Source organism: Staurois parvus, unplaced genomic scaffold (assembly GCF_062004578.1).
Source record: "Staurois parvus isolate SC_StPar_1 unplaced genomic scaffold, SC_StPar_1.0 ptg000525l, whole genome shotgun sequence".
Taxonomy (NCBI): domain Eukaryota; kingdom Metazoa; phylum Chordata; class Amphibia; order Anura; family Ranidae; genus Staurois; species Staurois parvus.
The window spans coordinates 2010603-2022759 of record NW_028318321.1 but is presented as its reverse complement, the minus strand read 5'-3'; the positions used below and the strand labels follow the sequence as shown (position 1 = coordinate 2022759).

Genomic DNA, 12157 nt, shown 5'->3' with positions numbered 1-12157 from the left:
AGTTACATAGTTAGTCTGGCTGAAAAAAGACAAAAGTCCATCTGTCAGGGATCCGGGTATGACCAGAAATGTGTGGACTGACACAGGGAAGTAGCAGGCTTCAGGAACACAGGCGTAGTCAGGGCTGGAGAGGTGGAATGGTCAGGCAGGCCATAAGCCACTGTCAGGCACCGCCCGGCGGGATCTCTAGTGACCCACAGACCAGGATTCCCCAGGGCGCAGAGTCTAAGCCCCAGTCTGCCTTTTCACCAGAGCCCCTGATGGTGGGGATGGACTTGGCGCAGGACTGTGCACCCAACTATGGTAGAGGGGTCCGCCGAGGGTATGTACCGGGAGAAAGCCTGATGTGCAGGGGCTGGCAGGTTTGGACAGTAGTGACTGGATCCGTGCGGGATGGATGGATCGTCTGGGTAGCGTCAGGCATAGTCAGGCAGGCCAGGTCAGCAACGTGTGGGCAGCGAGGTACCGAAGGAGCAGGCAGAGAATAGTCAGGGTCACAAGCCGGGTTCAGGAACTCACGGGCAGCGTGGTACAGAGGATCAGGCAGAGAATGGTCAGGGTCACAAGCCGGGTTCAGTAACTCACGGGCAGCACAATACAGAGGATCAGGCAGAAGGATGGTCAGGCAAGCCAGGGGTTAAACAGGAGACAGTCAGCAGGGTCAGGAACAATGCAGAGTCGGCAACAAATCAGATAGGCAGAGGAACAGGAACACAGGATACAAGGTACAGGGGCTCATGGGAAACATACACCAAGGCCCTGATCACAGGCCTGGTCATTCCTTCAATACACCTCCTGCAATCAGCCCCAGGTGTTGGCTGACTGCAGGAGTGAGCTTCTGGCTGCTGAGAGCACCCGCTGGTCAGCCCTGGTACTGCAGCCCACACGGCAGGTGAGTCCCACCACCAGTGCTGAGTCCATTCCTGACACCATCCAGTTCTACCATTAACAAAAAAAGTAATAATCCTATACCCACAGTTGATCCAGAGGAAGGCAAGAAAACCCAGCAAAGCATGTTCCAATTTGCTCCTGCAGGGAAAAAAATTCCTTCCCGATCCCCCCAGAGGCAATCGGAAATTCCCTGGAACAACTTTACCTATAAATGTTAGTATCCAGCTGTATTACATCTTCCTTTTGTTTCTATCATAACATGTTGTGTTTGAGTGTTGGATTGTGTATTGCTTGAGAACCATTTAATTTGCAATATCAGTGGGAAACCATGTAGGAAATTTAGAAAAATATTGGAACTTTAAATTTTCAGTTTTAATCCTAAATAAAATGTAAGTTTTATTGTCCTTGGGTTAGATGCATGAGTTGTGAAGCATATCACTTCTGAAATATTGAAAATGGTATTAATCCTATTAATGGGACCAATTTCTTGTCATACATTTTATAAGTTCAAACCAGGTTTGCAGTGGGAATATATGATTTGTAGGTCAATGGCTATATACTGAGCTCATAGACAACTGAGCTCATTGACAGCTCACCAGTTTGGTCATGTATACTAGGAGTCCACACAGCAGTGGCACAGAGCCTGCAAAATTGAGAACTCCCACAGGTATACTCATGGCCAAAAATATTGGCAACCCTGCATTTCTGTCAGATAATGTACCACTTTGCTTAGAAAATTGTTGCAATTACAAATGTTTTGGCATTCTCATATTTATTTCTTTTGTTTGTTTTAATATGACACAGAAAAGTGGAGAAACAAAAAGCCAAATCTGACATATTCCACACAAAACCCCAACAATGGACTGGACAAAATTATTGGCACCTTCTCAAAATTGTAAGAAATAATTGCATTCCAAGTTTGTAATTAAACTCACCTGTATCAAATAACAGATCTTAATGTTCCTGTGTCCACTGAGCGCAACATTGCCAAGAGGTTTACAGCCCATGGCACTGTAGCTAATCTCCCTGGACGTGGACGAAAGAGAAAAATTTATCAAAGATTGCAATGAAGAATTGTTCGAATGGTGGATTCAAGCTGACCTTCAGACACAGGGTACAATTGTGTCAGCTCGCACTATATGTCGCTATCTGAATGAAAAGGGACGCTATGGTAGGAAACCCAGGAGGATCCCACTGCTGAAACAGAATAATAAAAAAGCCAGGTTAAAGTATGCCAAAACGTATCTGAGGAAGCCAAAATCCTTTTGGAAATACTTTATGTGCTGTGGACAGATGAAACAAAATACAGCTTTTTGGTAAAGCCCATCATTCTACTGTTTTCAGAAAAAGAAATGAGGCCTTAAGGCTGCGTGGACACTAGCATTTCTTTAAGCTCAAAAAATGCTGGAAAAAGTGCTGGATAAAACATGCTGTTAATAGTGTTTTTTAGTAGCATTTTAGTAGCATTTAGGAGCATTAGCATTTTATTAGCGTTTTTTACAGTACATGTAGAAAAAAAGCTAGAAAAAGCTGTTGGGAGTGTTTTAGTAGTGTTTAGCAGCATTTAGGAGCATTTAGCGTTATTTTCTGCTGGCAAAATGCTCCAAAAAATGTTTTTTTCTACTCCTAGACACTGAAGCTCAAAAAATGCTAATAGCCTAAAGTAGTGTGCATGGACACATAGGATAACATTATTTAGCTTCTAGGAACAGAAAAATATGCTAATAACAGCTTCTAGGAGCTTAATGTATTACTAAACCCAGGACCCTGCATTGACTATATCGGGTCTCCCACGGTACACAGAACATGGAAATGCAATTATTTTAGTAAATATAAACCACTAAACACCTTTTCTCATCAGCAGTTAGAGCAATCTTGTGACTTCTACAAGTGTCCAGCAGGGCACTTGTTAAAGCTTTTAGGAGATGTTTTCATTCTGCTCTAGGAGGATGCAGAACCCCTGACCTCTGTCTGGACAGTGCTGATTGGCCCTGTGCTGATCACATGCACGTGCCCAAGAAAAAAAAGCCCTTTAGCAATACACACCAAACTGAGTATGTGCATAGTGACTCCACATGATATGTCTTATCAGGAGATAAGAGGGGGGACACTGGAAGAAGGGTAGGATCAGAGACGTCAGGATCAAACAGTCCTGCAGAGGATTTACCCCTTAGGTTCCTACATTCTGGGGTGCAACATAGGGTCCAGTGTCAGAAAGTTGGGTTTACATCTGAGGTCATGGGACAATGACCCAAAGCACACATCAAGAAGAAACCCAGAAATGGTTTCAGACAAAGTGCTGGAGAGTACTAAACTGACCAGCAATGAGTCCAGATCTCAATCCCATAGAGCACCTGTAGAGAGATCTCAAAACAGCAGTTGGGAAAAGGAACTCTTCCAATCTGACAGACCTGGAGCAGTTGGCGAAAGAAGAGTGTCCCAACATTCCAGTAAAGAGGTGCAAGAAACTCAATGATGTTACAAGAAGTGATTGATTTAAGTTATTTTTTCCAAGGGGTGTGCTACCAAATACGAAATTGAAGGTGCCAGTATACTTGTCCAGTCCATTTTGGGGTTTTGTGTAGAATGTGTCAGATTTGGCTTTTTGTTTCTCCGCCTTTTGTGTCATACCAATACAAACAAAAGAAATAAACATGAGAATGCCTAAACATTTGTAATTGCAACAATTTTCTGGATGAAGTGGTGCATTATCTGACAGAAATGCAAGGGTGCCGATATTTTTGGCAATGACTGTATAAAGTGTAGGCACTCAAATGTGCTTATGCATACTTAAAACAGCCTCCAAAACGTTTCTGTCACAACCAAATCAGGGGGTATTATGAATGGAAAAGCTCAGTCATGTCCTAATAGTGCCAAAGCTTGCCCAATCCTTTCCTACCTCCTTTACATTTCTATGGGCCAAACTGGCACCCCATCACTGTGCATACTAAAAGCACGTGTTGGTGTTGGGTGATGGCCCATGATTTGGTTTGATGTTCTTAATGGGAAATGCTGTTATTTCTCCTCAGCCATCAATTTGCACCTGCCTGAAAATTTTAATCTGATTTGTGATTCCAGGAAAATAAATCAAATATTTCCAAGAAAACATTAAAGAATGTCTTTACCTCTCCACTGCTTCATTTTGATCTTAACCTACATTTTCCACTGAGTTGACCTGAAAAATTATACTCACCCAACTTCTTTCAGGTCTTCTAGCAGTCGACCCCTTGATTGGTCTCCACTGCATGCGTAATGTGTTCTACACAGGCCCATAACCTCCTGGGATGCTTGATATAAGGTGCGGGCTGCGCTCCCCTAGAAAAGGTATACCCGCTTAAATTTTTTGCAATTTTTTGAAGGGGGTGTGGGAGGTAGAAGTGATTGAAGGTGGACAGCACACTGGCTAAGTGGTTAGCACTTCCGCCTGGCAGTACTAGGGTCGCCGTTCAAATACCAACCACGGCACCACCTGCCTGTAGTTTGCATGTTCTCCCTGTGCCTGTGTGGGTTTCCTCCTGGTACTCCGGTTTCCTTCCACACTCCATAGACATGCTGGTAAGTTAATTGGCTCCTGTCTAAATTGTCCCTAGAATGTGTATGTATGAATGTGAGTTAGGGACCTTAGATTGTACACCCCTTGAGGGTTAGGGACTGATGTGAATGTACAATATATATGTAAAGTGCTGCGTAAATTGACAGCACTATATAAGTACCTGTAATAAATAATAAATAAGGTCCACTTTAAAGGATAAGTTCACCTTTTGGACAACAATAATAATGCACATTTTTTTGCAGGTAAAAAAATGTGCATTTACTATTTTTGTCCAAAGGAGCCTGTAAAGCATTGCACCAGTGATCAGTAGATCACTGATGTCATGCAGGTCTCCTGCAGACCTGTCAGAATATCTGCTTGCTGTACATTATGTATAGGCAAGCAGATATACTGACAGGAAACTTCAGTGAATGACCATGACGCTCCACAGTCCCATGGTAGCTCATTGAAAACTACAACCTGACAGCCGCTAAGACTGCAGAGACTTGTAGGTGCTTATTCACAGAACACTGTGAATGAGTGATGAGGCCACGTGGGCGGAGCCCCACACGGCTGCGTTGTTTTCCAATCTGACAGATAGTACAAGGAGAAGTTTTCCCATACTATCTGTCAGAGGGAGGGGGGGGGCGGTGGGCGCAGCTGTGGCTAGGGGAACATAAATATGACCCAAAATCTGCGACACCAATGAATAGGAGCTGGACACCGTACCTTGATACCAGGAACCTCATAAGTAGTGTAAAATTAAAGTGCAGCGCTTAAAATATTTTAAACAAAAATCATATTAAAATGTGAAAATAATATTGAAAAATGGTTGATAATTAATCTCAAAATAAGTGAAATATCAAACGATGAGATCAAAGCAGAACAGTCTCCAAATGCCATGATGAGGTAAGAAGACTTCCAAGGATAGCCAATGTGACACCAACCACTTGCATGCAAAGCTTACTGGAACATGTGTGACCCCCTGCTAAGAGTGGTCAATCAGCGCTTTTTATAGGTGACATCCAGGGAAATGGTCAGTAAGACTCATCCTCTGGACACCTAAAGAAGAGACTGAATCCTCCCAAACTAATCTCCCTGTATATGATAAAAGATTTCTCCACATACTGTAGTGTAAAACCCACACAGGCTACCATGGATATTTGAGAGTTTTACACTTTGTGGACAGGAACAATTGAGTACTGTCCATGATACTTTTTTTATTTGCACTAACATACAATTTTGAGGACAAGCTTTCTTGGAATGTCCCCTTCTTCAGGTCTAAGCAGTACTGAAACAAAGATTTAGCAGAATGTTAAAAGAGATGTAGGGGATGGGAAAAAAAAAACAGAGATAAGACACAGCAAAAGCAAAGTCTGGGGGGGTGGGGGGGAATACAACATTAGCAGAGGCAGTCATGCTTGAGCTGATAGTCATAAAAGTGTTGGATAATGACTGAGGAATCCCATGTCCAAATTCAGGGCGTTATCTCTTGTGTCAATTAGAATTATCATTCTTAGTTCAAAAGTTTTTCTTTCCTGAATGGACTTGAAATTTCCTTTAAGAACTAAAATATTGAGGTCTTCCATAGTGTGGTCTGGTTGTGCGAAATGGTGTCCCACAGGTGTCCAAAAGTCATCTTCTTTATGTTCCTTGATGGTATGTCTGTGCAAATTCATCCTTGTTTGCAACTTCTGTCCTGTTTCGCCAACATAAGATCCTTTGTTACATTTTCTGCACTGGATAAGGTACACAACATTACTAGAGGTGCAGCTGTATGATCCGGAGATATTGAAGATCCCTTTTGAGTGTCTGACACTTTTTGATGGATTGATTTGGTTGCACAGTTTGCAGCTTTTCTTATTGCAGGGTTTGCTTCCATTATTTGTGACATCATTATCAGAAGGAAGTTTTCTACTGATTAATTTATTTCTGAGGTTGGGGAGTTGTCTGAAGGCCAGTTTTGGTGGTTGCTGGAATATTTCTTTCAGAGTTCCATCCTCTGTTATGATGGGTTGTAAATCTTTGATTATTTTTCTTATTCCTTCTAGTGCTGCGTTGTATGTGGTTACTAGAGGTACATGATTGTTTGTTTTTTTCTCTTTGTACTTAAGTAGATTTTCTCTTCGGGTTCTCAAGGCTGTGTTTATGCTATTGTTGATAGTTTTAATACGGCTACAATCACCTCAAGCACACTTTGTGGAGAAATCTTTTACTACATGTTTAACGCCACGAGCTCTGGTCTCATATAACTCATTTGAAGTGGTTGGAGCCATCATATATAGGCTTCTTATCTTATCACGGCATTTGAAGACTGTTCTGCTTTGATCTCACCATTTGATATTTCACTTATGAACATTTTGAGATTAATTATTATCCATTTTTCAATATTATTTTCATATTTTAATATGATTTTTGTTTAAAATATTTTAAGCACTAAACTTTGTTTGTACACTGGCTATGGAAACATGTTGCATGTTCCACCGTAAAAACGAGTGGAACATGTAACATGTTCCAAAGGTGAACTTATCCTTTAAGGGCACATTTACAGTGTTGCATTTTAATACACAGTGTCCAATGCACTAAAACAAATGTTGTGGTTCCTCATAATAAAGATAGTGTCAGTTCCCATCTCGGCACTGCAGTATGCTTTGAGAAATATGTTTTTTTTCTTGTGGTTGGTAGGTCCATATAGGTCAATGGCAATGTAACAAAATGCATATAACGTGTTTTTCTGCATTGTCAACAGGTATTAACAAGCCTTGGCCAATGACTTTTAACCCTATCTACTACAAATTCTAAATTCAAAAACACATTGAAAACACGCAAAAGAACGCATGTTAATACAAAACACCTAATGCTGCAAAACATGCATCTCTACACACACACATAGATCTACTGTAAATGGGCTCTCATACCTAGGGTTCTATGTGTATTACAATACTTTTGCTTTGTAAGTGTTTTTGTGTATTTTATATTTTTGCTTGGAGTCACCCTTCAAGTGGAAGTTGCAGGAGAAATTCAACAAAGGAAAGTCATGTGCCAAAATCTCAACTCAATGTACAATGCATATGAAATTTCCCTATAGGCACCATATCGGCATTTGTGCAGCATGGTTAGCCAAATGAGAAGTTGAGTGACTGGCATTATATTCAGCGCTCTGGTTGTGCACATATTACTGTTTTATTTGCTAGAATCTTCTGTAATATAATACACTGCAGTGCCCTCTGGTACTGTAATATGTAATTGCCTTCTTTAATTTTGAATGAGATTCTGAGCAGTCATTTGTTTGCCAGATGTAAGCCCTGAAAAGCGCTACATGTTTGTTAAACAATGTAATTAGATCCATGGCTGTTCTTATGTTGTTCTGCAGGCATATTTTGCACCATTTTTTAGGCACATGAAGTCCTCATGCACACTGGACGTTTTTACAGCTGCTGTTTTTGGCTTTTGACGTTTTTTTTCTACAGCCAGTAAACTCTCCAGCATGTTATCCTATGTGTCCATGCACACATAGACTGTAATCAACGTTTTTTGGCAGGGACATTTTTTGGCTGGAAAAAAAAACCCAGGACTAGTGGGTTTCTAGAGGAGTTTTTTAGCTGTAAGAATGCTCTAACGTTGAAAAACGTGGTAAACCGGCGTTTTTGGACAGGGGGGTAAAAAAATGTTGAAAATGCAAACACCGAAAAACAGGTGGAAACGCCACTAAACGCTAATGCAAAAATGCTAAAAAAAGCTGAAAAAGTCATGTTTTTAACGCAACTTTACACAGCTAACGTTACCAGCATTATCAAAACGCCCCGTGTGCATGGACCGAAGAGGTTATCAGTAAACAAATACTATAAGGGAAACTGAAAAGTGTTGACCATAGCAGCCAATGAAATGCTATTTGTCATTCTTTCACTTATGGTTAGCATAATAATTCTAGTCCTTAGAAGGGCATTGTTAAAAAGTGTTACAAAGGAGTATTTTTGTTGCCTATGACAATGTGCCAAATTCATTTTTTTCAGACCTTAGCCATAGGAATCATTTTCAGATATTATACCATATAAGAGATACTACTGCATCAGAAATGAAATGAAACTTAAAGCGGAGCTTCACCCAAAAGGGGAAGTTCCGCTTTAAGGACTGCTCCCCATTAAGGATTAGCACCTTTGGGGGGCGGGGGGGAGCGGGTACCCGAATTTGACAGGTACCCGCTCCCACTTCTGGTCCGATCACCTAGGTGATTGGAAACGGAAGGTGTCCTCCCTCCCTCCCTGTAGTCTTTTGGGAAATGTGATGGGTCCCAGAAGACTACAGGACCATTCATGAAGCGCAGCGCTACTCGCGCATGCGCAGTGGGTACTCGGCTGTGAAGCCGCAAGCTATAACAGCCAGGTGCCCACACTGAAGATGCCGGCCTCCTAGAATACAGGACCGCTGGTGAAACGGGCTGCGGAGGACACACCGCAGGACTGGGGGACAGGTAAGTGGCTGTTTTTTAAAAGTCAACAGCTACAGTTTTTGTAGTTGCTGACTTATTTTTTGACAGCATGAGTGGAACTCTGCTTTAACCTGCAGAAACACGAAGAAAGAAATCCTTTTTCAAAACTGTGCAGCACAGAACTGCATGGTGCTGTGGGACTCTTTCGGTTTTGTGTGAGAAAGTGCAGGCGTTTTGCCATTCCCAGCACACAACAGTGTGAACTTAGCCTCACACACTACTAGAAGTTGTGTTTCATTGCATCAGAACAAATGCTGCTTGTCCTTTTTTTGGTTGGTTCTTGTGCATTAGCAGCATTAAAACAGTATTAAACCCAAAACCGAAAATGGAACATATTGCTGTAGCAAGCGTACACACAGAGATGGACAAGGTTCAACCATTTTGCTCCAAACCTCCATCTTGTAGATCCTTCTCCCCCTCTTTGATCATCCCCCCTCCCTCTCTGTTCATCCACAGTGACATGTGGCCTGAGTGATGAGAAGGGTCACAGGTGGCCAAAGCACAGCAGGGAGCTCCGAGTTATAAAACCACACAAGCTGGGTGCCTGGCTGTCTAAGAAACTGTGCAATCTGGCACATTGTAAAAGTATAAACTGAGTCCCTCACTGAACTTCAAAAGGTCTTCCAAGGGGTCGTAAAAACAGACTTACTTTTAAAAACTCACTTTTCATATAAGTTGATATCTTCACGTAGGACATAACTACCTAAACATGGAGCCTATATTCGGAAGTCTCAGTTTGAGGCCATTCTCCTGGTATGTGACACCGCTTAGCTGGCATACATAGAAAAGCAGAAAAGTATATCTCTTGAACCATTCAAGTGCATATTTCATGTTTCATCTCTAACCATTCCGCAGATGTGGCTGAGTATTAATCTACTAGTGCCCAGGCTGGCAAATGTACCAAGGAAAATTTATGAGCCAAAATATAAGCTAAGAAAGATTCTGGTTTTAACTTAGGTCTCCACCCAACACCCCTCCCCAAAAGGAGACCATTGGTTACTACTCCAAGAGACCCCCTGCTGGACGTTGCCAGAAAAAGGCTGTTATGCTTGGAGTGTGTGTGAGAGAAGAGAAGAGTCTCCTGCGTTAAACTAGCAGTAGAGACAAGAAATCCTTTTTGGCTCTTGAGACTTGAGACTGCTTAACCCAAGGCTTTTTGGCAAGTACTTATCTATCTAAACTTCTTTCTGTTATCTTTCTGCTGTGTTATTGCTCTCTGTATATTTATATATATATTGGTTACATCTTTTTTCTGTAAATATTTTTATTGTACCCTTTTGACCTTTTATTAATAAATCTTTCCTTCTGAGAGTGTTGAACTGTTTCTAAAGCTCTTTAATGTAACTTACAAATTCCTGCCGCTGAAGAGCATTACTATGTGTGTTTAACCCTCTGTATAACCTGTCTGCAGTGACGGTGGTATACAGACGCTTATCCAATCATCCAAGTATTATTGCTGATATTGTCGAGTTTCCTCTTTCTCTGTACAAAAAGGAGGTGGTGGCAGTGTGAAGGGTTAATTGCGTAATTAACCTGACCCAGTAACAATCGCGCTCAGGCTGCCGGCACATCGATTTGTGGTCCAGTGAGCTGGAAAATCGTTGTGCAGGGTGCAGCTGGGCGTGGCATTGTTACGCTCGTGACATTGCAGTTTTAGATTGGCTAGTACTTCGGTCATGAGTTTGGTGAGAAGGGCAGGGGTCTGATGCTGTGATCGTCACAATTGCAGCTTACTAACTATATGATGTGGTGGCTGCCTCCGTTTTCTTTTTTTGGGCTTTATTCCCCTCTGTTTTCCCCCTGTTTTCTCCTGGTGAACTGGCCAGTAACACACCTCCCGTATTAGTGAGACACCCCTCTAGAGAAATGAGCACAGAAGGCTCAGCAGACAACAGCATTATCAGCCTGGAGAGAGGGGAGTGGTAAATGTACCAGCAGATTTAAATACAATAACAAATTGAAGCTGAACTCCAGCTCACATTTTATAATTAGTTACCACAACAGTTTTTTGTCCTTTTGGGACAAATGTTTTGCATGAATAAATAGAAACTGGTCATTTTAATCACCCCTGCCAGTGTTAAGTGGTTTGTCTCATCCATGTAAACTGACACATTCTGCTGGAGAGCTTGTGCTTCTAAAAAGCAAGACTTGCTGGCTGGATCACTAAATAAAAATAGAAGAAAGAAAGCCTAAAATAGGAAACTAATACAGCCATCACATCTAAGAATTGTCAAGCTGCAATATAAAAATTATTTGTTTTTGGATTTAAAACTGCTTTAACACGTGTTAACTGAAGTAGAGATGACAAAGGATTGGACCAGGCAGAAGCTTCAACACAGCAGGCTTTTAATGACAACAGCTGCAGCTGGGAAGAAGTACAGACTTGCTCAAAGAAATGAGGTTCACAGACCCTTTTTATAACAAAGTTTCACCATAGAATTACATGTGGTACAATATGATTGACTGTCAAGACATAGTGTACGTCAGACCAGATTCACACCTGTGTGGCTTTGAAGTTGGGTTACTTCAGTGTAACGTCAAAGCCAACTATCAGTGCGATTTCATGTGCGGCTTGCTGACATCTGTCCAATTTCATTTAACAGATGTCAATGCAATTCACAATGAAGTTACACATAAATAGTGCAGGAACCTTTTTCAAAGTCTCTGCGACTTGAGTTGCAGTGATTTGAACGGTTCCATTGCGGCAAATGCGGTGCAACTTGTTATGTGACTTTGAACTGGCAAGTAGCATGACAAGTCGCACTGGTGTGTACCAGGGCTCAATGTATTTACATAAAAAAAAAAACAGCTGAATGCCTGGACCTACAGACCATAATATCTGGAGCTGTCTGACAGGTTGCAAACTTTATCCTGGTAAACTTGAGTCTGTCTAAAAAAGAAAAAAAAGAAAAAAATACCAATATGAAGTAGAGGAGTTTTATAGAGGTCAACATTTAAATGTAGATATTGTATATCATATTTTACTCTTCATGTTTCTAGGAATTCTAGAAACTAGCACTTAAAGTGGTTCTAAAGGGTTTTTCTTCTTTAACATAATAAATATCTCATACTTACCTGCTCTGTACAGTGATTTTTGCACAGAGCAGACCTGATCCTCCTCTTCTTGAGTCCCCTGCTGGCGCTTGTGTCCCCATCCACTTGCTGAGCTGCTTGCACTGGGGGCACTTGTGCGTGCTCGCTCCCAAGCCAGCAGCGAGCCCAAGTCTCAGTCCAGCCTCCGCCAA

The 12157-nt window shown here is 41.7% G+C and overlaps 1 protein-coding gene across 3 annotated transcripts in view; it reads left to right on the top strand.

Annotated features, from left to right (window-relative positions):
• STN1 (STN1 subunit of CST complex) overlaps positions 1-12157 on the top strand; it is a 75286-nt gene that overhangs the window by 12199 nt on the left and 50930 nt on the right. Inside the window, exon 3 of one of the 3 annotated variants that reach the window (XM_089690268.1) lies at positions 9870-10071. The exons of the other annotated variants lie outside the window; for them this stretch is intronic. The gene's annotated coding sequence lies outside the window, so the exon portion shown is untranslated. The remainder of the gene's footprint in view (positions 1-9869; positions 10072-12157) is intronic. 3 annotated transcript variants of the gene reach the window in all.